This window comes from Zalophus californianus, chromosome 3 (genome assembly GCF_009762305.2).
Source record: "Zalophus californianus isolate mZalCal1 chromosome 3, mZalCal1.pri.v2, whole genome shotgun sequence".
NCBI classification, from domain to species: Eukaryota; Metazoa; Chordata; class Mammalia; order Carnivora; family Otariidae; genus Zalophus; species Zalophus californianus.
The window spans coordinates 189,523,053-189,550,241 of record NC_045597.1 but is presented as its reverse complement, the minus strand read 5'-3'; positions in this window follow the sequence as shown (position 1 = coordinate 189,550,241).

Below are 27,189 nucleotides of genomic sequence, written 5' to 3'. Positions count from 1 at the left end.
CTTCTTGCCTAAGAGTTTGCTACGGGCTCAGCATTAATGCAGCCATACCCCACACCTTCTCTTTCATGTTTCCTTTGGGATTTCGCTTGGGTGATGCCGCTGTGATGGGGAGACTGTGCCCATTTAATTCTATATGCAGACGAGATGGCCTGAAGCAATGGAGCTTACTGCTTGTGCCTTCCCTCCCTCTGCCCCTGTGGGGATAAGAGCACAGGTCGGGGGGAGGGCTGGGGGTGGGGGAGGCACTCGGCAAGACAAAAGTCTGGGTTTCCATCATCCGGCTTCTTTGCTACCGATAGGCCAGCCGAATCCACCTTGGCCTTCCAGCAAAGAATATGACTCAGCCGTCAGAAAGGATGAATACCCAACTTTTACATCCACATGGATGGGACTGGAGGAGATGATGCTAAGTGAAATAAGTCAAGCAGAGAAAGTCAGTTATCATATGGTTTCACTTATTTGTGGAACATCATGGAGGACATTAGGAGAAGGAAGGGAAAACGAAGGGGGGTGGAAATCGGAGGGAGAGACGAACCATGAGAGACTGTGGACTCTGAGAAACAAACTGAGGGTTCTAGAGGGGAGCGGGAGGGGGGATGGGTTAGCCCGGCGATGGGTATTAAGGAGGGCACGTACTGCCTGGAGCACGGGGTGTTATACGCAAGCAATGAATCATGGATCACGACATCAAAAACAAATGGTGTATTGTATGGGTTGACTAACATAACATAATAAAATAAAACAAAGAAAAAATAAGAAAGAAAAAAAAAGAAAGAAAAGTGGTGGAATTTGGAACCACAGACGATAGATTGGCTTTGCAGCCGAAGACCCCGGCACTGGGAAGACTGACACCGACCTGGGTCCAGGCTGCCGGGAGCGACAGACCCAGGGACAGATCCTGGCCCAACTCCACTTCCAATTCAGAGGCTGGCCTTAAAATGTCCCCTGCAGGACCCCCTCACTCCCTCCTTTTCTGAAGACCCATTCTCTGAGGACTTTGTAAGCCATGTGTTGTAAAAGGCAGCACCTCCTGAGAAGAGCGTGCTGGGTCTCTGAGGAAGGTGTGGGGGAAAGTCCCCTCATGTCACAGCCACTACCCCCCAAAGAGTGAGCTGAAAGTAAACCTTTGCTGCGTTAAGCCAAGAAGGTTCCAGTGTGGCTCCAGATACCAGCAGGCTTCCCAGGCTGACAGCGCCGGCTGGGCTGTCTCTGAAGTCAAAGACTCGACAAGCAGGACGGGGGTGGGACCCTCCCTTCCCCTGTCCCTTCCCCTGGATTTGCGGTTCCTCGTGGCCATGTTTGCCGGTCATGGTAGCGTAGCGGCAGGCACACGGCAAGGAGAATGCAAACAAGGCTCTTGGATGTTATTTCAGATTATTTTCCTCCACGTGCCTCCTTGTTCTTAAGAGAATTATAATTCTTAGCTGAACGTCAAAGCAATCCATCCTCAATGGAGAAAATGTGGGCCATCCATGGAATCATAGAGATGAAAATAAAGATCATCCATTACTTCCTTATTCAGAGATAATCGCTGGCCACAGTTTGATGTATTTTTTCAGTTGTGTGTGTGTGTGTTAGATAATATATGTACATTTATACGTAACATCTCATTATATTCTGGTGTGAGCATTTCTTCCCGTCACTAAAACATGTGAAAAGATAATTTCACTGGGTGAATAACATTCACTTAAAGGCTCTAGCTTAGTTTATTGAAGCCTTATTCCATTGCTGGGTATCTGGGTTGCTTATAATCTAGTCAAAGCTAACTGTACCACACATTTTTGTACCTGGATCTTTATTCAAACCCGTGCTATAGTCCCACAACGCACCTTCAGGCAGGAATCTAAGGGATGGATTTACCGGGAGGCAGAGTATGATGGTTCTAAATCTTTCTGAACCTATGGCTAATCTACTTTCTGGAAAGATGATGTGATTGACACTCCTGAGCATCAGGGGAGCTTTTGTCCCTCTCTTTAGAACTGATGACACTTTGGCTTAACTCTCTACCTGTCATCTTGTTGAAGGGTTGCAATAGGAATAGAAATCTCATTCTGCACCACTGGTTCTTCATTTGGGCGGGGGTGGTGGTGGTGGTTATAGGTTCATTTAAGATCCCGGAGAAAGAGATGGATCTTCAGCTTCCCTGTATCCTCTCCCCCACCCCCCACTATTGCATTATTCACTATTGTTTGGAACAGATTAATGGGGGTGGGTGGGAACAGGGACACGCATGAAGACACTGGTGAAGAGTGATGGAAGCCGGCAGTGAGGGTGGAAGGAAGGTGACATACTCAAGTAAAGAGGCAGCAGAATCCCCAGGGCCTGGTGACCACCTGGACCAGGTGAGGAGAGGGGGCGGATCACACTCTGGTGTTGGAGCTTTCACATTATTTTAAGTTACTTGTCAATGCTGCGCCCAGACCCTCACTGCCTCCCTGGTTCTGTCCCCACAATAATTTTCCTTCCTCTGTCTCCTTCCACCCTTCTTTGTATATTCAATATCTGTGTGCCAGGCTCTGCATTACATGGAATGAATACAACCCTGAATAATGCCTCTGCTCTGCCCTGCCCCCAAAGGAGAAGGAGAAGATAAACAACAAACAAATTAAAAACTAAATAAAACTTCAACTTGTGATAAAGTGTATGAAGAAGGAAATAGGATGCCTAGGTAGAGAGTACTGAAGGATGTATTAGCTATCTGTTGCTGTGTAACAGACAAATTCTAAACTTAGCAGCTTCAGACAATAACCATCTGTTACTTCTAGTGTGTGAATCGGGACCCTGGGAGCAGCTTAGTTGGGTGGTTCTGGCTCAGGGGCTGTCATGATGCATTCATCAAGCTGTTGCCCTGGGCTTAAGCCTCACTGGGGCTAAGAGTTGATTCCAAGCTCACTCCTGTGATAGCTGACAGACCTCAGATCTGCCTGGTTTGTGGGACTAAGGCCCTTAGTTCTTTGCTAGATGTTGGCTGAAGGCCCCCCACCCATAGTTACTCAACATTGGATCCTCTCCTCCACAGGGCAGCTCACTACATAGCAGCTGCCTTCCCCCAGGGGAGTGGTCTGAGAGAGAGCATGTAAGAGACCATGCGAGTCCAGGAGGGAAGCCACATTGTTTTTCTCACCTAATCTGGGATGCCATGCTCTCCCTTCTACTGTATTCTCTTTGTTAGAAGTGAGTCTTTTATTCTGGTCCTCATTCAAGGGGAGGAGAATCAAACTCCATCTTTTGAAGGGAGGAATGGCAAAGAATTTGTGGATGTATTTTTTTTAAGCTACTATAAGGAGGTATAGTGGGGGTTGGCATTACTTTACATAGGATGACCCTCTAGGTTTTTAAAGACACATTTCAAATATTATTAAGAGCTATATTGCAATAAATTTATACTGGTCCCAATCCCCTTAGCTAAAAAATCTTAAGGCAGATGTGTTTCAGATTTCAGAATTTTTAACATTTTAAAGAAGTAATACAATGTATGTGTCCTATGTTACATAAAACCCTGTAGTGGGGTCTGGGGCTACAGCCTGTAATTAAGCACATTAATATTTCCACAGTGAAACCTCTGAATATTCATACCACATTGGATAAATACAGTCTCTGAATAGCTTCATGCCAGTTAAGATCAGATTTGTGGACAAATTTATGCCAAACATAGAAAGCACTTCTGTTTATCAGAGCTTTTTGGATTTTGCAATTGTGGGTACAGGGCTGTAGACCTATAATAAATCTCCAACAGTGTACCCATCTAAAATAAAGAGTAGCTACTTACTTTTTAAACTATTTCTTTACCAGATCCCATGCAAACTTAGCGACATGATTTTAAAAATCCTAAGATCCCTCAGAGATGGTATACCATGGTGGAAAAGATTTGTTATGACTTCCAGCCTCCAGGAACCTTCCAGTGTCAGAGCGGAAAGCGAGATTGCAGCCATGCTGAGGGCTTTTGTGTGGGAGCCGGAGACCTCCGGCCTTGAGCTTGGGAGTTCTGGGGAACATTAAAGAATCTGGATCCCTGAGCACAGAACACCATCTGAGCGAGGGTTTGAGGAGGAACCTCACAACTGGATTTTGGAGGATGCTCTTTTCTTCCCTATAAAATCTACCACCACCACCACAGAAGTATTTTTCCATCAAGAGGCCAGGGAGCTTAAATAATGTTGGCCACTGGGTCCAAACCAGATGACATTATGGATTTTAAAAACGAGGCCATGCTTGAAACTCCAGCAGTTGCTGTTTTGAAAAAGGAAGCATCGGGTTTAAAAACCAGAGGCTTCCCCCTAGGATGAGGAGGAGCCATATTTGATTTAAAAAGTAAAATTAAATTGAAAAACCCAAATAGTGAGAAGTCATTTTGAGGTGTCTAAAGAATACAAATGAAAGCTTCTGATGCTTATAGGAAGTACCCATCTTTGGAGTTTGCTCCGTGGGTATCCCTGGGTCTGACCCCGGAGAGGGGTCAAGTGCAAAGCACCCTTGGCGAGGGGTGAAGGGCGGGCAGAGCTTACTGAGCAGGTGAGACGGGGGAGTGAATGAGTGTGAGATTTGGGGTGGCAGAAGGGATCCTTTAAGGATGCAACAAAGGTCAATTCTGAATCCTGAAGCCTGCTGTGGCCAGCAGGCAGGTGACTTTGGGCTCACGACTCTGTGCAGCACTTCGGTGTGTACAGTCCTGTTCAACCCTAGAAAGAAACTATTGCATAGGATTTGTTACCCCCCAGCTGCAGGTGAAGAGCTGGAGTGTCAAAGTCGCGTAGCATGCTTGCTACAGCGCGACTTGCACTCAGGTCTCTTTGTGACGGAACTGTGCGTCCATCCAAAGACACGGCCAAGAGGCCACAAACCCCTCCTGCCTCTTCCCCAGCCTCAGGAACGTGTGTGGTGTGAGGCCAGAATTAAGAATTCTGTCCCAGACTTGTTAAATTGGAGGTGTCTAGTGATAGCCACTGCTGCGTTCACAATGTCATGTCCCACGCCAGTTCCCAAGTTGAAACCCTCACCTTCAAGGTGACAGTGTTAGAAGGTGGCTTTTTGGGAGGTGAGTAGGTCGGTGAAGGCAGAGCCCTCCTGAGTGGGATTCCTGCTTTTAAAGAAGAGGCCCCACAGAGCTCCCACACCCTCCATCATGAGGACCCCCCCAGGGAGGAGGCACCGGCCATGAACCAGAACCTGATCATTGGCACCTTGACCTGGGACTTCCAGCCTCCGGGACTTCGGGTAATACATGTCTGTTGTTTCCAAGCCATCCATCTGTGTTATTCTCAGACAGAGGCCCACAGATGGAGATGCTCCATAGTTGCTTATGTTCATCTTTGTTCCCCTGTCTCACACACTGATTTTTTGGGGACTTTTGTTTTTAGAATAGGTACCTCAGAATGCCAATGTTGGTGCAATGCATTATTGTTCATGAACACCCAGCCCCCCACCAAAGTTCAAACCTTTGGTTGAAAGTCCTGCTCCTAAAATGAGGACATTTGAAAAAAGAAGTTACTATGTGCAAAAAAGGTGCTTATCTACGTATCTATATTTATATCTCTGAAAATGTCAAAGCAAGGTAACTGTGCAGCTAAGAAAATGGCAAGTCCCACGGTGGAATATGGTACAGCCATTGCAGGACAGCATGGGGGCAGATGCTGAGGATAGGTGGAAAGGGCAGAATATCAGAATGTGCAGGCCCTGCCTTCAAGTCCGTGATGTTCTGCTTATTCATTGTTCAACAGGACGATGGTTTAATGAGCAGGTACTATGTGCCAGGTACCGTGCGTGGTGTTTTCATGTGCCTTCCTATGGATGCTCATGTCAAATGTGAGCTGGGCATCACTGCTTTGCAGATGCAGGTGTTGGCACTGGAGGTCAGCGCTGGGATTTCGTGGAAGGGGGTCCCATGTCTGGCAGAGATTCGGGCTGCAGCCACTAGGGCCTGTTCCGAGCCAAGATTCCACGGCCACTTGAGACTCATGCACGAAGCCCCTTTGCCCCCTCTCCTGGAGCGGGATTCCCTCACTCCTTCCTGGACCCCTCTGCTCTTATCACAGCTTGCCAGCAAAGCAGCTCTTTGTCCCGTGAAACCACGGGATGTGTCTGGAGAGGTAACCCAATTTCATGGACAAAGACTTCCCTTCTTTCTTTCATTATTTTTAAAACGTTTAAGTAGGTAATACATAAACAACATACACAACTCAGAACATGTACAAGGGACCCCCTGCCCCTGGCCCTAGGCCCCTCATCCCTGGGTCCCTCTCCCCGGTGGCAATCACAGGGGATTGCCTGATTTGGTCTTCCCTTCCAGAGATAGTCCACGCACATGAGATGCATCCTGAGCCTGAACATCTTTGCCTCCTGCCCTTTTGTATGCCAACAGCTGTGCATACTTTTCAAACAGCTTTCCCCAGCTCTGATACCTAATGGTACCTCTCTGAACTCATTCCACATCAGAGCACATCAATCTGCTTTCTTCTCATTTAAAGGCCTGTGTAGATCCCATCTTATGTGCCCTGATTTATTTGAATATTGCTTATGGAAGGATATTTAGGTCATTTCTAATTTTTTGGCATACAAATAACGTTACAGTGAATGTGCATGGACGCGTATCGTTTCAGCACATGGAGGTCTGTGTGGGATAAATTCCTGGAAGTGAAGCTGTCAAAGGGCCTGAGAGTTTTAAACATTGACGGATCTTTCCCGATTGCTTCATGACGAGGCTGACATCGTTTAAACCCCCACAGTGGTATTCGAGTCAGGCTCCAGGCTGTCCACATTCTAGTTCAAATATGTGCTTGCGGGCTGGAAGGAAATATGTGCTTGCCCCAGTGGTAGGACTCGGGGCGACTCACTTCCCCTCCATGGAATTTGGTTTCCATCGCCAAGGAGAGGTAATGCCACTGGTCCAAGTAGTGCCACAGCTTTGACAGAGATGTACAAGGCACTGGGCGCTATGCCTTGCCAGCTCCAGAACATTTGGCACGGTGCCTCGGCAACCGTGTGGCTTCCGGGGATGTCTGCTCAAGGCCTGCAGGAGGTCGGGTCCTCTTTCCCTGTGGGGCCATGAAGGCCTTGAGCACCCTCAGAAGCAGTGAAGGGGGGGCAAGTAGGCGGCCCCACATTGGAAAGGACGTGTAGACATCATCGGTCACTTGGCCAGGCCCCTTAGCAGCACGGGCTTGAAACTGTCCGACGGAGGGCCAAGCTGGCTGGCATGTTGTCCCAGATACCCAGACACACGGTGGCGGGGGGGGGGGGGGGGCTCGTGCATCTAGCACATCTTTGGAAAATCATTTTGTTGCCAGAAGACCACAGCAGGAGCTGGGGACCATAAATTTTGAAATTTCATATTAGTCTTTTGGGGAAAATGATGAGTTGAAATCTAAATCGTGATATCTAGAATGAAATTATTGTAGAGGGAACTTTCTGCTTGGTTTCTTGAAGATTCCATCTTCATGTTATAAAAAACAGCTTCTAAATAGCATTGTTTAAAAAAGAGAGTCATGGAAGGACTTCCAAAAGTCAATTATTTTTGTATCCTAATTTTTTAATCACAAAAATATACATAATTACTATGAAAGCTTCGATCCATGTGGAAGCATGTTTTGTGTGAAATCACTCAGTTGCTTGTTCCCATCCCCAGCCTGGGGGACAATTAGATTTTCCCCTTTGGGAGACTTAGTTCTGTGCCTATTAAAAAACTCTGTGTGAGGGCCCCTCGGTGGCTCAGTCGTTAAGCGTCTGCCTTCGGCTCAGGTCATGATCCTAGGGTCCTGGGATCGAGCCCCGCATCGGGCTCCCTGCTCAGCGGGAAGCCTGCTTCTCCCTCTCCCACTGCCCCTGCTTGTGTTCCCTCTCTCGCTGTCTCTCTCTGTCAAATAAATAAATAAAATCTTTTTTTAAAAACAACTCTGTGTGTACATGTGTATTTTATGACACACAAATAACCATTTTACAGATGGGAAACCCTACTAACACACTGTTCTGCAGCTTGTTCTTTTTTCACGAGCTGATGTTTTAATAGAGGCTGAAAATGTTAGAATAAAGGATGTGGCATTTGCATTCTCCATCCTGCTGATCCTGCACATATAGAGTGAGCTGCTGAAGTTTCCACGGCAAGTTCATGGCGTGGGTCATCCAAGCCATCCCCAGGAGAAGCGACCGAGTGAACAGAGGAAGTGAATCCTGGAGAACAGAGAGGGACTCAGGGGGTATGATAGCTGTATTTAGCTATCAGAAGGGTTGTAGAGGGAGCAACCATGGTTCCATTCTGGTGGTCTCGAGACTGTAGCCGGAGGGCGGGGGCAGATGTTTCCAGAAGCAGAGACCAGCAAATCCTGAGTGGCATCCTCAGAGACCTGGCTTTGAGTCAAACTGCCTGAGTTCCAATTTTGACTCTTCCACCTAGTAGCTAAATAAAGTCTCTGTGCCCAGTTTCATCATCTGTAAAATGGAGTCAGCAGGTCCTTTTCTGTGCTGTTTCCGTGAAGACGGGATTAGATATCCTATGTCAAGCTCTCAGAATAGTGCCTGGAGCAGAAGGAGCCCTCCATAAACACAATGAACATGATGATACTTTTGGTGAGTGATCTGTGCACCCAGGAGTTCTCTGGCCGCGGCGGCCCCAGTACCTTTGCTTAATTGGGTAAGTCCGTGTCCCTATCCAGTGTGGCTTTAGAAAACCCTGCTTTTATCAGGCTTTGCTCTTCATTCTGGCTCTTCCTCATCCCCTCAGCTGGTTGTCTGGCTCCTCAGCTGCTCTCTTGGCAGGTCACCATTCGCTGGACAGGTTGGCTTCCTCCAGGCTGGGTGGACCTTCTCCATCCTGCTCTGCCCAAGCGTGAGCCCAGGCTTTCCTTAATATCCCCCAGCACTGCGGGGAGCACACCCACCATATCAATTCATAACTTTCCCTCCGTGAGGGGGAAAGCCTTGGGTTCCTGGATACCCCCCTGGCGCTTGCTGGTTGCCTCTCCGATGGTCACTGCTGCATATCTCCAGACTTGGGAACCCATCAAGCCAACTCTGGGTGGTTCACACCCTTTAAACTCTGTGACTTCCCTTCAAGTGCTGCCCTTTGGCCAGATCCTTTCCTTCTTTCTCCTCCAGCCCAGGCAATGGTGTGCTGGTAAGTCATCCCTTAGAAAAAAAAAAAAAAGAAAAAGCTATGATTTGTAGCGTGTGCCAATTTCTGTGGTATAAATACTCCCACCACCGTCTATTTCAAGCTACCAACAGTTTAACAACTAGCTCCCACAATTCTTGCATATTTGGCGATTGCTCTGGGAGATACACTTCTGAGCAGAGCTTTGACAGCATGCCTCAGGCTAAATTGGTTCTGGGTGTGATACTGGGTATCAATAAACAGGGAAATAGCTAGCAATGAGCTCCCTTGAGACTGCACAGAGTTTCTGCAGCAGTTCCTCTCGGCTTGGGTTTCAGAACTTGATTTTGGGCTGGCCGGGGGATTTCTTTAATCCGCATTACTGCCCTTATGCATGTTGCCCCCTCTTTTCATATGTCTTAAGAATCCTCCCTTGAATGAAACTGAGAGCTCTAGTTTGGGCTTGTGTGATAGGGCATCAGGGCAAGATTTCTAGAACAATCCATGCTATTTTGTTTTTAATATATTAGGAGCTTCTTCTTCTTCTTCTTCTTTTAATTTTAGAGAGAAAGCATGAGTTGGGGAGAGGGAGATGGAAACAAGCAGACTCCCCGCTAAGCAGGGAGTCTGACATGGGGCTCGATCTCACGACCCTGAGATCATGAACTGAAACCAAGGGTCGGGCGCTTAACCGACTGAGCCACCCACGTGCCCCAATCTATGCTATTTTTATTTGCTGGATATAAAAGAGAGAATCAGGCCCCAGATGTTCGTAGATATTTGGGACCATCACACATGCTTCTTTCAGAAAGTCCTGTCCATGCCCTATTCTCTTCAACCAGTCCTTCCAAGAATCTACATTAGCCATATTTCTCGGTGAAATCAAACTTTCTTACCCGGTATTTTCAGCCTCCAGCAGAATAAACAGCAACCTCAGGAAACAGATATCTCGGCAGCTTTGTGACAAAATAGCCTTCCCTTCCCTGCCAGTCGGGGAGAGCACCGCCAGCCCCCACGGCCCCCAGAAGGACGCCAGATGCAAGGGAGTTTCCTTTCCTTGGCTGGTCTTTCAAGTAAAGTGAAGAATTCTTGGAGCATGAGTCATCTATCCTGACTCCAGACAGAATCCCGTGGCCAGGACCTCCTGGGAGAGAGGGAAGTGAGAACAAGGCAGAACAGCCATGGTTCTGTGGGGTTGGAGAAGGGCTCCCAGTCACTCTGGGCTTAAGGACACGGGGCCACAGACAGAAGCAGGAACGGGGAACCCACTAACAGGGGACCCAGGAGAAAGGAGAGCAATCTTCCCCTTGTTCCTGTACACGGCTGAGGGCTGCGTCGGACAATAGGGCATCAGCCTCAGGGGCTCAGCTTGAGTTGTGGCAAAGAGCCTGCCCTGTCACTTCCACAGAGCCACTGGGCCAATCCAGGGGCCCGAGACAACACAACCTCCAAAGGGGAATAAAGAAATTCCTGCCCCATTTCCCTGAATGCAAGTATTTGCTATTAGGTAAAAAAAAAAAAAAGGTCCATGTCAAGGATAAATCTTCATTCTGAATTGTAAGCAAATGATTACTCTTTGTGGTCACCAAACAGTAGCTGTGCTACTCTGTTTTACAGCAAATATGTGATTGAAGAGGTGAGTATGTATGTTATCAAAGGATCCTTTGCTTTGCCAAGGGATTCTTTACAGATAATTGCGTAGGGTCTTTGAGTGTTTGTTTCAAGTCAAACTATTAGGATGGCCAGAAATCTGCCATGTCAAACCCTCTGTCAACTGAGATTAAGCAGGAATGAAGGCAAAGGACCCCTGACTTGTTACCGTATCTGGGCTTGGATGACCTTGGGCTTAGGTGGCCTTTGCCCTGGATGGACTTGGGCTCGGATGGCCTTCTGCCCTGGGTGGCCTTGGGCTTAGGTGGCCTTCCACCCTGAATGGCCTTGGGCTTGGATGGCTTTGAGCTTGGATGGCCTTGGGCTTGGATGGCCTTCGCTCTGGATGGCCTTGCCAAGCTGAGTTCTCGGAACCTGGAGCCTGAGGGCATCTGTGTCTGCTTCTTTGTCACTGCAGTTTGGAAATGGTTAAGTGGCTTTTTTTTACTGCAGACTCTCGGGCTCTTGCATGTGAAAATTTGCTCTGAGTGTCCCAGAGTAGGTCACGTTACACGACCTTATTTGAAGGCATAACCTATGGATCCGTGTCTACTCCTGTTGCGCCGTCCTGAGGATGAGAGGATTAGGCAAGAGCTCATCCACCAACCATGCTCCACAAACACAGCCAGAGTTTCAGGCGGGAAATGTGTTTCTGCAAAGCATGCTCTTTTTTACTGAAATGGTAACTCTCACCTATCCACACACGGCTTCCAGAGACTCTCTTGGTAGAGCCTGAAAACCTGGGAGGGATGTGTTCCTCCTGATAACCCCACTTCTCACCCAGGCTCCTGCATACCCAGGGAGCTGGTCTGGACTTGAAGGAGACCTGGCATCTAGGGGACAGTGCCACATGATCCACCACTACGACCCTTCTCTGAAGCAGATACCATCTCAACTTTCTCAGAAACCTGACGTTGTGTCAGTCTGGATTCTGCCAAGCAAATAGTGGCAGAATTTTGGTTTTGCCCTCAGAAGCTCCAGTGTGAATGCCTGGTGTGCACTGCAGGGAGACTCTCAGCCAATGATCAGTGAGCAGGTGTCTTGACCTCATCAGTTTGTGAGAAGCAGGCTTTGCTGTTCTTCCCCCACAAACATCCCCTGCGGCCCACGGTCTTGACCGTCCTGGTTCCCATGCTCTTGTGGGCCGTTCTTACCAGAGGCTGTGGAGCCTGGCAGGAAATTCGATGACCAACTGTGCTGTGTTTGTTTTAAAACAAGCACCCGGGTTAGGATTGTTGAACATAAAATATGCTTCAGAAAGTTGGTACACTGATCTTTCCTTTAGCAGTCTCTGCAAAGTCATCTTCTGAAAGTTATTTTGATGAACGTAATCCCAGAACGAATTAAAACACGCTTCACGTGGGAGCCTCCAGGGTCAGAGGCTACTTGCACTTGTAATCCGCATGGGCTCTCAGAAGCAAGCGTGAAATCAAATACCAGAAAACGTTATTTTAATGATGATTTTTCATTCTCCAGGTATCAGACTCCTGAAGCACATTGTTTATGGGCAGAATTCTCAATTCTTCTTCCCATCAGTCTTCAGAGTGAGTGAGTGTGTGTGTGTCTGAGCGTACACCTGTGTGTGTTCATCAAAGACAACAAGAGCACAGCATCTTTAGAGGATATATCTTAAGGGCTTATATTTAATTATTTGGCTTGGAATTGACTTAAATATAAGTTCCTCTGTTGAATATAAGGGACATTATACACTGCATTTCTGACTCAATATTGCAATTGAAAGGCAAATCTCTTTTTATGAAGATTTTTGCCTAAGGATCAGTATAACCGCCACATCATTGGGTATGAAGCATCCCATCTGCTAATTTCCGGAAATATTTGAAAGCATCACCAGCAAGGATCATAGCAGGAAGGTGGGGCCCCTGGAGGCTGGGTCCTGGCCCTTCTGTCATTTGGCCTCGACTTCTCTGAGTGGCAACTCCTTGTCTGTGAAATGCAGGTGTCTAATACTTTACCTCATGGTCTGAGGATTCCAGTACTCACTCACTCAGTGAGAGGCTGGGGACCGGGCACTGTCCTCAGCTCGGGGAAATGGGGCAGGCAGAACGCCAGCACAGTGCTGGGGGGCCTCGAGAGTATTCAATAGACCTTGGCCCTCAGCCTCTCCCTCCTGCAGCCGGGGTTTCTTTTGCTGCTATAACTGTGTTATAAACACTTTCCGACGCAAGGAGGAGAGAGGCTGCAGTTGTTCTCCAGTGAATGATCACCATTAAGAGCTCTGTGTAAGGAACAGGCATGTGACTTTTGCTCTGAGGATCTATGTCTCACTCCCTCCTGAGTACCAAGCTGGCGCCGGCCTCTCTGAGACCACACGTGTGCACCAGCCCCATAGCGCCACGCTCCATATAGCATCCTGCCTTCCTGGGACTCGCTCTGTGGCCTGACGTCTACGATAACCTCGGACACCAAATAGAGGTGCAAGCCCCTGGATCCGTGCTGGCCAGGAGAGGCAGGGGCATCCCTCCGCATCTGCCCCCAGGAAAGAAAAGTCTGATGTCAAAACCGATTGCTGCGGAGACCTCTTGATTTTCCACAGCTCCTTAATGAGTTTGGGAAAATGCGAAGGTAGGCCTATAAATATTTTAGGTGAGAGTGTGTGTATGTGTCTAAACTGTGGTAATAGGAATGTGGGAGGTGGGAGGCTGACCAGGGGTAGAAGGACCAGGAGGAGGGAGGCAGAGGTCCAGAGGCACCTGCCAGAGGCCAGGACCTAACGGGACATAGCAGCCATAAGCAAGACCCTGCAGAAAGGACTAAGATGACATTTCTAGGTCAGAGAGGCTGGCATTAAGTGAAGCCATTGGACACCTTGTGGGGGGCATTTACGCCTTGCATGGAGGTGCCGCGGGGGACAGAAAGAGAGAGATGGTGTGCAGCAGAGCAAAGCAGACTGGGCGGAAGTCTGGCAGAAGCTGGGGGACCGATGGCCTCGTCGTGGGGCAGCCAGGGGACAGATGCAGGTGTGGGCTGGCTCAGCAGAGGCTGTGACATGGCTCCTTCCCCACAGGGTCAGAGGAGGACAACCTTGCAGGAGGGACATCACTTGGTCCAAGAGGAAACATACCAATTGGGGTGCTCTCCTTGTCTCTGGGTTAACAGATAATTTTGAATTTGATTGCCACAGGAAAAGCTGCACACCTAGAAACAGTTCTCACGTCGCCTTTTAAAACATTATGTTTTATAATGAGAAGCCTTGGGTGTCTCACAGTAATGGAGCAACAGATTGGATGTCCCTGCTTAGTATCCACGGTCTATTACACAGTCATTAAAACCAGGGGGCATGAAGATCGTGGGGCACCACAGGACCTGTTCGCGGCATAACATTAATGAAAAGCAGGGCATAGAAACTAGTAGGCAGTCTGATGATAACTCACAGCATTCAGCAAGGTTTTATTGAGCACCTACATGTGCCCAGGAGGAACGGGCTCTGGATCCTAATAGAGAAGCACTTGTTCTCTTTGAGAATGGGGTTCACTGGGGGGTGACGAAGCAAGCAGATGCACAGTGAGAAACAATGGACCATTCTAAGTGGCCCAAAAGATAAATAAGCCATGACGACTTATGTTAAGTTCCACGGAATATACAAGCAGGACACGGTAGATGGAGAACAAGAGAGAAGGGCAGGTTCAGGACAAAACAGGCCGGTCCCTGCAGGCTGGAAGGAATGCACAGAAGCCGGAGTGGCCGAACCTGGGCTCAGGATGGGGGCCGAGCACCTGCCTCCTCCGTTCAAATGCTGACTTCTCCACTTACCTGCTCTGGGACTCTGGGCAAATCTCTTAACTGCTCTCTGCCTCAGTTTCCTCATTTGTAAACCAGGGATGCCAGCAACACCTGCTCCTCGCGGGCAGGTCTGAACAGATTCATGTGCAAGTCATGGTTAGCTATTGTCACTATGGTGGTGTCATTTTTTCTAGCTTTCAAATTATTGATAACATTAATATTGCATGGATAATTACAATGTTTAAATGATAAATAAAATAACTTTTGATGTGTTAGTCCAGGTCCTCCAAGAAGCAGACGCCAAGACCATATATATGTGCTGTCTATATACTCTACCCACGCATGTTCAGAGTGTAGCCCACTGCCACGGAGAGTCCAGTTACTCTTAGCAAAGTCCACAAGTCTCAAATCCTGGTTTGGCTGATTTAAGGATAATGACCTTAACATTGGCTTTCATGTGTTTGGGTCGAAAACCAAGTCTTTGATTTCTTCACCTAAAAGGTGAGGGCTCTCAGCCACGTGCCAACATCAAGCACGGCTTCCTACCTCTTGGCTTAGTCCTATCCCCCACTGTGCCACCTACTTCACGTTCCAGCAAACTGACTCTTGCCTCTGCTAGACCGTGTCTTTGCTCACGCTCTTCCCTTGGCCTGACAGGCCTTGCCCGGCCATATCTCAGGGGGAATCTAATTAATTTCATCCTGTTCGATACAAAATACTAATACTGGTGAAGGTACCATAAACTCGTAATGTGTCACTACAATGAGAAACGTCAGTGAGAAGCTCTTTAACTAGTGTTATCAATCCAGAAAATATTTTGCATTAGTTAATAGACTAGATATTCTGGAATGCCCCAAAATATTTCTTACAACTCATATTCGGTAGGAATCTTATAGAAATGGCCCCACATTTGATCACATTTCTGAAACTTTACAAGATGTTACCAATAAAGATTTGTGAAGCTGAAAATTTCCTAAACTATCACCATGAAAAAACTAATCTTGTTCAAGCACGTTACGACCAAGACTAACTTATCTTTTTTTCTTTCTGATACAAAGTTGTTGACAAATTAAAAAGGCAATGAGAGTGTACAGCCAAAAAAAATCTGGAAAAGGAAAATAAGCCACATGGCAGGTAATTAATAAAATAGTGTTATTCTGGATGGTGTGATGTTTGTTGGTTAGTCAACAATTATAATTTATTGTAATTTCTTTTCATGCAAAGTAAGTACTCCCTCTCACATCCAATTGCATTGTAATTATGTCTTCCTTTCATGGGAGAGGGCTTATATATTATATAAATAAGCATCAGCCCCACACCACCTGGACTGTCCTCTGTACGAAGCTGGTGATGAGGTGCAGGAGGACTCCGCGCTCTCCTTCCAAATCTTGTTCCCCCTACTTCCCCAGTGACTCAGTTGACAGCTGACCCAGCCCTGCTCCATGCACAGACCCTCAAAGAAGCAGATCTCCTGCGTTCTGCTCACAGCCCTGCCCCCTGGTTCTTGGGGTTGGGCTAGAGAGCAGAGATCTTGCTGCTCCTCTGTCTGGGTTGACCTTTTCATCTCTAGGGGCTCAAGCGCAAAATCTCCCCCTAGAAGGGTTCCTGTCTCTCACGCAGACCAGCTCATGCCCATAGAGCCCAGGGTGGGGGATGGGAGTGGGGGTGGGGCTCCCGGTCTCATGTGTGTAGCTATACCTGATCCAACCGACCACACTGTACTATCCAGTTCTGATAAGCACCCCGTCATTTCATGTCCATCTGTTATCTGCGGCATTCTGCGGCCAGATCGTCTTCCCCAAACACCACGGTTCATACCAGAGTTGGCCCAGAGCCTCCAGTGGCTTCCCACCTCCTAGAGGAGTAAGTCCAAATCCTTAGCCTGGTAGGCAAAAGGTCCTTTCCCATCTGTTCTCTTCCTACTTTTGACTTTGAATCTCTCTTCCTTTAGCTGACTCCTCTGCTTTCGGCTTTTTTCGAGCCAAATGATTTTAGTCATTGTTCCTAATCAGTGCCATGAAAAGTCTCTTGTCTAGTCTTTACTCCCAGCTGATCTCGGGCTTGATGCTTTGTCCAGAGACCTGCAGTGGTGTGCCTCCCACCCAAGGGCATGGAACAACAGGACGTCCACTCCCTTCTTTTGGATACTTTTAATCTTTCGTTATTCTCGTGACTGATTTGATGCTCCCAAGACTATTGTGCTTAAATAACTTCCATAGCCTTTAAGAAAATCCATTTTATATCTTTAAGATTTTATTATTTATTTGAGAGAGAGAGAGAGCACGAGGTGGGGGAGGGGCAGAGGGGCAGAGAGGGAGGGAGAAGCAGGCTCCCCACTGAGCATAAGGAGTCCCATGCGGGGCCCGATCCCAGGACCCTGGGATCATGACCTGAGCCGACGAAGGCAGACGCTTAACTGACTGAGCCACCCAGGCGCCCCCCAAAAATCCATTCTATATCTAAAGAGGAGAGTGTTCATCGATCAATGAGGGTATCCACTTTTGTTAGCCATTAAATGAGAAGATTTACTAATCCGGCTTTTCAAACACCCATTGCAAACATTTAGTATTTATTTCCAGTTCCTCACTAATGCATCTATGTATCTTCGCATTGTCCTTGTTGAAGCAAGCAACTGTGTATCTTAATCTACTGAAAACTCTTGGAAGAGGAGATAAAAAAAATACAAAAGAATCTTCAGGTATATGATTTGCTTCTCTGTATACTTGTACTGAATTAGATAGCTCTGCCCAGCATGGATCTGGGATCAGTGAGGTACAGAGGCGCTTAGGGCACAATATTTAAGGAGGCACTCACTCTCAGGTCCTTGCAAGTGTAGGATCTACATCTGAGAGTACTGCTTCCTTAAATGTTTCCAACCAGAGCAACTGTCTCTTAAGGAGGCACTTCTGCTCGGTGCTTTCCGGGCACTGGCACTCCCGAGAGTCAGTGCCTCCTTAAATGTTGTGTCCTGAGCATCTATCTGGCCCTGGGCTAGCCTGACCCTGGGCAGAGATGCATCACAGTGGGGACAGTGGATGCAGGGTGGCTCTTAGGCAATGCCAGTGTTTAAGTTGGATTGCTCAAGATTCTTGAAAGGTCTAGAAAGGAAATCAAATCCAAATATTCAGGAACTCCAAGGGCAAGCATTTTAGTCCAAAAGTCATTGCTAGAGCAGAGAGTGGGGTCCAATGACAAACCAAGTTGGAATGGAAGATGATGAGCAGGTAAATGTAGAAGCCAGAGGACAAACAGGAAACATAAAACCCCAAACAAGTAGATCAAAACACAGGCTGTTTTGAGCGTGGAGGTCCAGATGATCTTCACAATCACACATTTTATTTGGCATACATTTTGTCATGAGAATACAGTGTCATTTTTTTTGGTAACAGTGTTATTGAGATATAATTCCCACAGCATATGATTCACTCATTTAAAGTGTACAATTTAAAGTGTTTAGTTTTGGGCGCCTGGGTGGCTCAGTTGGTTAAGCGACTGCCTTCAGCTCAGGTCATGATCCTGGAGTCCCGGGATCGAGTCCCGCATCGGGCTCCCCGCTCGGCGGGGAGTCTTCTTCTCCCTCTGACCCTCCCCCCTCTCATGTGCTCTCTCTCTCAAATAAATAAATAAAATCTTTAAAAAAAATAAAGTGTTTAGTATATACATAGGGTTGTACAACCATCACCAAAACTTTAGGACATTTTTATCACTTCAGAGAGAAACCCCATGCTCTCTAGCTATGGTTCCCAGCCTTCCCACTTCCTCCCAGCCCTAGGTAACCACTAGCAGAATTAATTTTTAGATGTTTGCATTATTGATTCATTTGTCTTCAGTGTTTCACGATTATTAGAATGTTCCACAGGTCAACTATAAAGGAAGAACACATTTCCCCTTATAACCACTTTTACCTTCAGGTGGATCCTGTAAATGGATCCACCTGGATCCTGCTGAGTACCTTGTTGGCTTGGGTGTGCAGAGGAGAGCCTGGAACAGACTTCCATTTGTAGGAAGGGAGTGTGTCCTGGAGTGATGTGAGATCTTTTCAGACCAGGGAGGAGGTATAATACCAGGGGGAGGGGTTGAGCAAGTCAGATGAGAAAGGACAAAAACACAAGAAAAGAGTCGAGTGGAGATTCTTCAGTGGCCAAAGAATATTTTCAAGCCAGGATACCCCACTGTCAATTCAAAGTTGATTATGCGGCCATGACATAGACCTTCCCCACAGAGTGTACCCCCCTCACCCCCGGCCCAGCCATGCCAGTCTTCTGTAATTGCCATGGCACTCACTTATGGATGCTTGGAAAGACGTGTGTGTGTGTGCGTGTGTGTGTGTGTGTGTGTGTGTGTGTGTGTGTACGTGTGTCCACATGCATGTGTCAGGGAGGAAGACACTGAGTTTCCTTTCAGAGTGGACATGGTGTCAGTGAGGAGGACCCGAGAGCCGAGGTGACTATAAGAACACGGGTGTCCTTCAAATCCAAAGTCTTGACAGTGCTGTTGGGAACCGAGGACTTCAATCCACGGTAATCAGATCTCCATGAGCGGTCCTGCCCCGGACGACAACTGGATCATGCATCTTTATGAATATGTCACTTGCTTTTAAAGATGTTGTTTCCAAAGGAACATTTCCCAGGAGTGAGGTCACTAATCTAAATGAATTAAGACTTTTGGGACTTATGAAATGTGAATGGGTTTCCCAAAAGGTTGCACCATGGTTCAGGGACATCTGTCAGTGTAGCAGCTCCAGTCACTCGCGTCCGGTGACTGACACCAGGACAGCCTTCGTTTCTAAGCCAGGGAATCTCTCTTCAAGGATTTGCTTTCTCACACAGGCTCTGCTCCCAGAAGAGCAAGGAGCAGAATTAAGATGACAAATCTGGATTATAGACTCTGGGCCGTTTGTGAGTCCTCACAGCTCTACTTCTTAGATACAAAGAAACCCAGGAAAGAAATGTCTGGAAAGAGGGAAATACTTTGGATAAGATTTTATTTTGAGGGGTGAAATAAGATGGCACTAAAATCCAAGGGTGTCGGGGTTGGTAGTGCTCCTAAAAATGGCTTCCACTGTAGGAAACTATATATTTTTAGACGAAGGGAAAGAAATATTTCCACCTATTTCAGCCTAATGTCATTAACTAGGGAAATGAAGAATATCAAAGATGTCTCTACACTAGACTTTATACTGTAGCTTTTCTTCATAAGATTTTGAGACGGTAACTTGAACTTAGTCACACACTACAGTCTATTTTATTTATTTTTTTCTGCGGGAAGGTCCTTTGGAATTTAACAAATGCCTAAAGAATTATACTATTCATAGAACTGTGTCAGGCACAGAAGAAATGTTCAAGAAATAATTAGTGAATGAGTAAATGAACGGATGACAGATATAACCAAACACCGAAATTAAAATCACTTCTCAAGTCAAGGATGTGCTTTTAATTAGGTAGCTTTGGTTCTGCTTTCTTTGGTTCTAATGGAGATTTCTGAGGGAACCTATTGTCTCTTTTCCTCAATTAGAACGCTGGGCTTTTTCTATAGCCCAGTTTGATGGTTTTGACTTAAATAATGCCAATAACAAACATTGTCAAGGAGGTGAATGGACATCATAAATGCTTATATGTATTCAATGAGAGCTCCTTATTAATAAGGCCTATGTATAAGTCAGGCAAACACAGCTACTTTATTCTGTACCGTGTTATGACATGATTTTATGGTCACGTGCTGGGGCTGTGTAGATTCCTTTAGTGAATCCCCATGTAAGTATCCTGGATATATTGTAATTACCGTGCACAGACTAATGTCAATACATAAACGTTTAAGTTCTCAATTACCACACTAAATTATTTCTTCCTCTTTCAGGCAGATTTTTCTCATCTGGAGTTAATGTAGGTTTGCTCTCACATAAACATCCATGGAATGAGTCTGGACTTTGCTAAGCAGCAGTGGTTAGCAGGGGAGGAAAGGAAGAATAATGGCTAATCTTTAGCTGTGGTGTGGGTGTTTGGTTGGGAAAAACCAGCTGGCTGAGCAACGGTACTACCTCTGATTCTCAGGCATGGGCGGTGACCCCTCCAGTCTGGTCAAGAAGGAGTCACATGCCTTTGGTGACTTCTTTGTTTACTCTCAGAGATTAACTATGAGTTGAAATGACTTCTTTGCCAAAATCTAGACTTAATTAAGAGTGGCTAATTCTAATTTTAGAACCGAGCTAGGAGCTTTCTGCTAGTCACTGTTCCAAAGTGGTGCTCAAGGGAAAAGAAAGAGGTTGTTGCAAGATCAGCTCTGTCTGGTCCCATTCAGGCACCCCAGGCGTGGAAGCAGGAGCCCCTGCACTCGCTCAGGTCGGAAAGTCTGTGTAGTAGGGGTAATGCGACAATCTGAGGTCGTCCTCAGGCAAAAGGAAAATGGGGAGAAGGCATAACATTCAAAGTCTCCATATTTGAAACCAGATTCTAGTTGAAGTAATCATGATCTTGCAGGAAAATCTGGCCCTGGGAAGTCAATCTTGGCTCCATGTTTATTTTAAGGTAGCTTGGACTCTGATAATATTATACATTGTTGAGCCCATTGAATTTCATATGGTGGACAAGGTGCGCTACAATAAAATGACTCCTAGGCTACTTATTCTACCCATGAGTCAAGAAACATTTGCTGAACATCTTCCTGACAAGCAGGGCACTGAGCCCTGATGTGGTAGCCTGACAGCTTTGGGACCCATCATCCCACACCACTGACTCTCACCACACCGTCACCACCATCATCATTAACACCACCAGCATCCCATCAGCTGCGTCTCCACCCCACGGACATCCCCACCCAACACCATTACCAACACCACTCTCTTCCGGAGCGTCAGGCTTTGTTCATTTACTAACTCACTATTTGCATTCCAACTCTGTAGGGTAGATGGTATTGGCCCCATTTGGTCTGATGGAGTTGGAGGTTCAGCACATGGTCGTACTGTAGGAGCCGTGTGCTAGTGAGCAGAGGAACTCTGTGGATTTGCTACTCCTCCCATGCTCAGGGTGCTGTGGGTGCATGGGGAGACGGCACCAGAGCCGCAACGAGGGGAAATGACCTCAGCACTAGTGTGTGATGTTCATATCAGCGCTTACGTATTTTGAAACGCGTGTACATTTATTGCATTATTACATGTATCACATCATTTAAACCTATTTTAAACCTGTAATAATTCTTGCCGAAAAACGAGGACATAGTAATATGGTCAAATTTAAACACTGTTTAGTGAATATCTCAACCCCCCCAAAATGTTCAGTAAATGAAGTATCTAATAGCCGATTTCCCAAATGAATCATTAACATGTGTGTTGTAGACACTGAAGTTATTCCAGGGCCATTGGCCAATTAGGGATCAGTTTCCTTATGGAAACGGCACATCTAAAAAGCCCAACTGGAAAACGTCTGTATTCAGAATGGCCAGAGGGCTAATTGGAAATGGATTTTTCTTTTCTTTTCTTTTTTTTAACAGCGGTTTCTACATGGGTGTCTGGGGTTAACTGATTGAGTCACTGATTGACTGCCCCCTACGTGTCAGGGACAGGGCGGGGTTGCGGGTGCAAGACGAAGAAGACAGAGGCCCTGCCTGTGCCATCCCCTCTAGTGAGAGAGCCAGACCCCCACGGACAATGCTGAGCCCTACGGCAGTCCTGTGAGAGCTGCATCCTCAGACCTCCGTGGGGAAACAGGAGAGGCACCTGCTCGGCCACGTGTGTGTTGGGGGAGAAGTCAAGGAACACTCCCAGGCTGAGGGGCCTCCTGCACGGTCCTGAAGCATAAATAGCATTTAACCAGGTAGAAAGGGGGACTAGGGAAGAGTCCAGGCTGAGTGAATGGCACAAACAACCCTTTGTGTGGGAAAGTCATAGAAGGATTGTAGGGAGCTTTCCTAGTTAGCTCAGGGGACTGTAACAAAACAGCATGGACTGGGCAACTCAACCAACAGACATCTACTTCTCAGAGTTCTGGAGGCTGGAAGTCTGGGGTCAAGGTTCTGGCTGAATCCCTTCCTGGTGAGAGTTTACCTCCTGGCTTATTGATGGCCACCTTCTCCATGTGTGCTCACGGTGTCCTTCTTCAGTGTGTGCTCATGGAGTGGGGGGGGGGGAGGGGATGGAAGGGCAGGGAGAGAGAGAGAGGGAGGGAGGGAAGGAGCGCAAGAGCACTGTGTTCCTTTTCTTATAAGGACACCAATCCCATCATGGCCCCACCTGCCTAACCTCATCCAAATGTCTCCTAAACCTAATTACCTCCCACAGGCCCCACCTCCAAACACCATCACATGAGCGGTTAAGGCTTCAACATAGACATTTTGGGAGGACGTGAGCGCTTAGCCTGTAATAGAATTGCAAGAGGTTCAGCCTCTCTAGAGTGGAAAGCAACCTGTGTCTGTTTGCCTTGGATTTTCTTGGCTTTAGTACTAACGGTCCCACATCTTGAGAATCTCCTTAGTCCCCAGAACACTGGCACAGATGGTCCTCCTTGGTGGCACAGCTGAAAGGCTAGGCAATGGCTAAATTTTGGACGGGTTTGGGGGTCCAGAGAAGGCATTTTGGAATTTATCCTGTGGGAAACAAGGATCTGCAGAAAGGTTTCAAGCAGAAATCCTGCGTGGTCAGGTCGGGATGGAAGAGTGACAGGATGCACCAGGGGTGACAGGCAGATCTCCTAGTAAGTATGGAGGGGGCAGAGGCAGGGATGGGAATGGTCACGTCAAGGGGACCTGGCGATCAGAGGTGAGACACTGGGGTAAAGATGGCGCTGGGGTGCGGAGAACAGGTATGCAAAGATTTGAGGAGACTGTGACCCTTTGAGTTTGGATCTGTTGTGTTGAAGATATCTGTGACCTTCACACACTTGAGAGCCCAGTGGCCAACCACCATCTTGACAGGCATGCCTGCTTCTACTGCTCCTTTAGATCTGACCTGCCAGGAGCTGGGAAGTTGGAGAACCAAGGCAAGAGAGCTGACAATGTCTCCTGAGAACACACTGCAAGCTAGTCATCAGGTGTGGGTGACACAGAGTGAAAGACGAAGACACATGGTTATCAAATGGCCCAAAAACTCAGGCCAGAAAAAGTAGTTATTAACATAACATTAATATCTAACTCTTTTTTTTTTTTTTAAAGATTTTATTTATCTGACAGAGAGAGAGAGCGAGAGCAGGAACACAAGCAGGGGGAGTGGGAGAGGGAGAAGCAGGCTTCCCTCCGAGCAGGGAGCCCGATGTGGGGCTCGATCCCTGGACCCTGGGATCATGACCTGAGCCGAAGGCAGACGCTTAACGACTGAGCCACCCAGGCGCCCCCATATCTAACTCTTTAAGGCAACATTTTTCTAAGAGACTTTCTTCAGCTCACACCTCCTGGAATGCACTTCCTTTTGTGAAGCTCAGATGTGTTGCGTGGGCAGGAACTGAACAGGTTCTGGAAGGCATCAGGAGGACAGGCCCGGCCCTGGTGTGGCTGGGGAAATCTCCTGGATGCATGGTCTCTGCGCTCTGGGTGCGGGAATGACCTCACGGCCAGGAGCGCAGTCAGGTATGAAGCTGTGCCCAGCCTTGTCCGGTCCGCCCTCCGTCCCGAGCCAGCCACGATGGCAGAAATCCAAGGAGCGCTGTACAGGGTGCCATGCGTGTCACTTACCAGGAATAGAAGCAGGTGGATTTGTGACTGCAAGATTGAGGGGGAGAAGCAGATGGGAAGCCCCAAAGGCCACTTGAGGGTAGATTCTGGGCAGGCGAAGATGACAGTGTCTGGGAAGGTGGGGCTTCAGGGGACAGATTTGGGCATTCCACTCCCCTGTCACTATTGTCCTTTGGGAACCTGTCAACCACTGGACTGCCCAGGACCTCAACCAACCAGGCCGCTCTCGTTGCACAGCTGGTGAGCAGCTGCCGCCGTGCGGGACAAAGGGTTCAGAGGTCCTGGGATCCCAGACGCTAAGGGGCCACCTCAGGACCTCTCCTGGTCTCTCTGTGTCCTAGCTTGAGCTCTCTCATCCGAGGGTCTGTGCTGATCCTCACCTGCCCCCAAATGTTCTGGCCACTCTTTCCCCACCATTACCGTAGGGTCATGTGTTAGGGCCGCAAAGGGTGGTTCTCTAATTCAAACTGGCTTAGGTCTAAATGGAGAACGTTGGAAGGTTCATACAGCATCGGACATGCCTGGGCTGGGCCTCAGGGAGTCTGCTGGGACATTCTCCTGTTTCTCTTTGCTCACATCAGCCTGAGTACTTCACCCTGGAGACGGGATTTCCTCACCTGGGAGGGGGGCGATGAGGCTGCTGACCGCTCCCGATGACCATACCCCACTCATTCTAGCCCCAGAAGGGGGCTGAACCCTCTCTCCCTCTGATCCCGGGTTCGAAAGTCCTAGGGCAGAACTCTGATGGCTCTGGTTGGCCATGGGCCTGCCCCGTGGCTCCAGCAGCCGGGTCCGTAGTCGGAGGACAGCTCCCACCTGCATCACCTGTGGGAGGTGGTACGAGTCTCCTGAAGGGGGAAGAGAGGTGCCAGGACGACAAAATTCTTTATGTGCTGGGGCTCTTTACACAGGCAAAGGTGCCGCCGTTCTGGGATGCTCGGGGTGGGGGTAGCCAGTGACAGCTAGTGACTCAGTGAGGTTTGGGAGCAGGTGTTTTCAGGACCTGGAGTGCAGACGAGGCTGGACAAGCAGGCAGAGGCCAGATGACGAGGCCGAGGCCATCATCCCATAGGTGACTCTGAGTTATGGAAAAGATGGGAGCAAGAGGGAGAAACGATGGGATCAGCTTGATCTGGAGCAGGCTAGCTGGATGGGGAAGGGGAGACGGTGGAGTCTCGGGTTTGCCGAGCTGGCGACTGAGCAGGAGGAGAGGGTGGACCTGGGAGGGGAGTAGGATTGAAGAGACTCTGTACCGCACCGGCTGGGGGCACGGGGAGGGCAAGGGGGCTGCCGACGGGAACTCTCGAGTGAGCTGATGTGACCCATGCCTGTCACGTCTTCTAAGGGCAAGACTGCTAGATATGGGTCTCCAAGCCTGGCGCAGACTGGGGTATGGAGCAGCTTGCTTATCATCTCGACATGGGGAACTCATGCACGTCTCAAACCAACACATCCAACACAGCTAGCTCGGTCTGCCCCCGCCCTCCCACACTTCAAACCTGCCCCTGCTCTGTTTTTCTTGCTTCTCGATGAAAGTCCCCTATGTTCCTTGACTTTGTTAACTGCTTCTCAGCCACATGCTTCCTTTTCTTCTCAGAGGTACCTTTTTCTCCTGCCCCAGGGCCTTTGCATGTAATGTTCTGTCTATTTGGGATGTTCTGGCCCTCACAACCACTTGTGTCCAACTCCTGCTCAGAGGGGCAGTCCCTGATCATGCATGGGTCTCTCTGAAAGACACCTACTGGATAATGCCCTCCAGGAGGGCACAAATAATTTGTTTTACTCATCACTGTTGGTGGCATGTTGTGGGCATTTCTTGAAGCAATGGTTTAATGTTGGACTCAGCTGGAAAGTTTAAAAAATTCTGATGCCTGTGTGCTTCCCCTAGAATTTTTGATTCATTTGGTCTAAGGATGTGGTCTGGACATTTTCTTTTTTTCTTCTTCTTCTTCTTCTTATTTTTTTTTTTTTTTTGGTAAAGCTCCCCATGGGATTCTAATGTGCAACAAGTTCAAGATTATAAAAACTCATATCCTCGGACCTACCCCAGATTTACAGAATCATCTTTGTGGGTAGTGTCCTGGGAATTTGTACTTGGAGAGAACACCCACGAAATTCCCATAAAACCTCAAATTTGAGATGCATGTTGCAGGGAGCTATATCAGTGTGGTTGTGGGAGAGACTTTGGTAGACAGTGTATGGGGAGAGGGTGGGGGGCCGTTAGCCGGAACCCCCACGACCAGTACAACAAACATTCTGTACTTTGGCTACACATTTTCACGTTGGAGGCTGTTAAAAAATTCAGGTGTCTGGACCTCACCACCCTCCCCTCTACCCCCAGGATCGTCTTACTTAATTGATCTTTGATCTCTGGTGGGGGCCTTGGTCGCTGTATTGTTCAAGAACTCTCCCTGTGATTCGGGTGCAGCCGCGGCTTAGACGGGCAGGCAGGAGAAACCAAGCAGAAGAGTCTGGATCGGGTTGGGCTGGGGGTTGGGCTCCGGGCGGGCTTGGCAGCTAAAAAGAGGCAGGATAAGCCAGGGTTTGGAGATTGTTCTAGGTCCAGGGAATGTATTTATTTCTTAGAGCTCCATAACAGCTTACTACAAACTCTGTGGCTTAAAACAACAGAAATTGGTTTTCTCATTGTTCTGGAGCCAGAAAGCCAAAGTCAAGGTGTTGCTGGGGTTGGTTCCTTCTGGAGGCTCTGGAGGAGAGCCCACTCCAAACTTCTCTCCCCGCTTCTGGGGGCAGCCGCCTGTCCTTGGCGCTCCTTGGCTTGTGGACACGCGGCTCGGACCTCTGCCTGTCTCCCAGGCCCCTCTCTCTGGGAGCCCTCTGACTCCTTGTCTCCAGTCTTGCTCTCCTTTCTCTTGTCAGCACACCCTGCCTATCTATGAGTGAGGGCCCACCCTCAATCTGGTTTGGGCTCATCTTGAGATCCTTAACTTAATTACATCTACAAAGACACTATTTCCATATAAGATCACATTCACATTTGCAGCAACTGGAAGTTAGGACTTGGATGTATCTTATTGGGGGACACAGTGCAATCCACT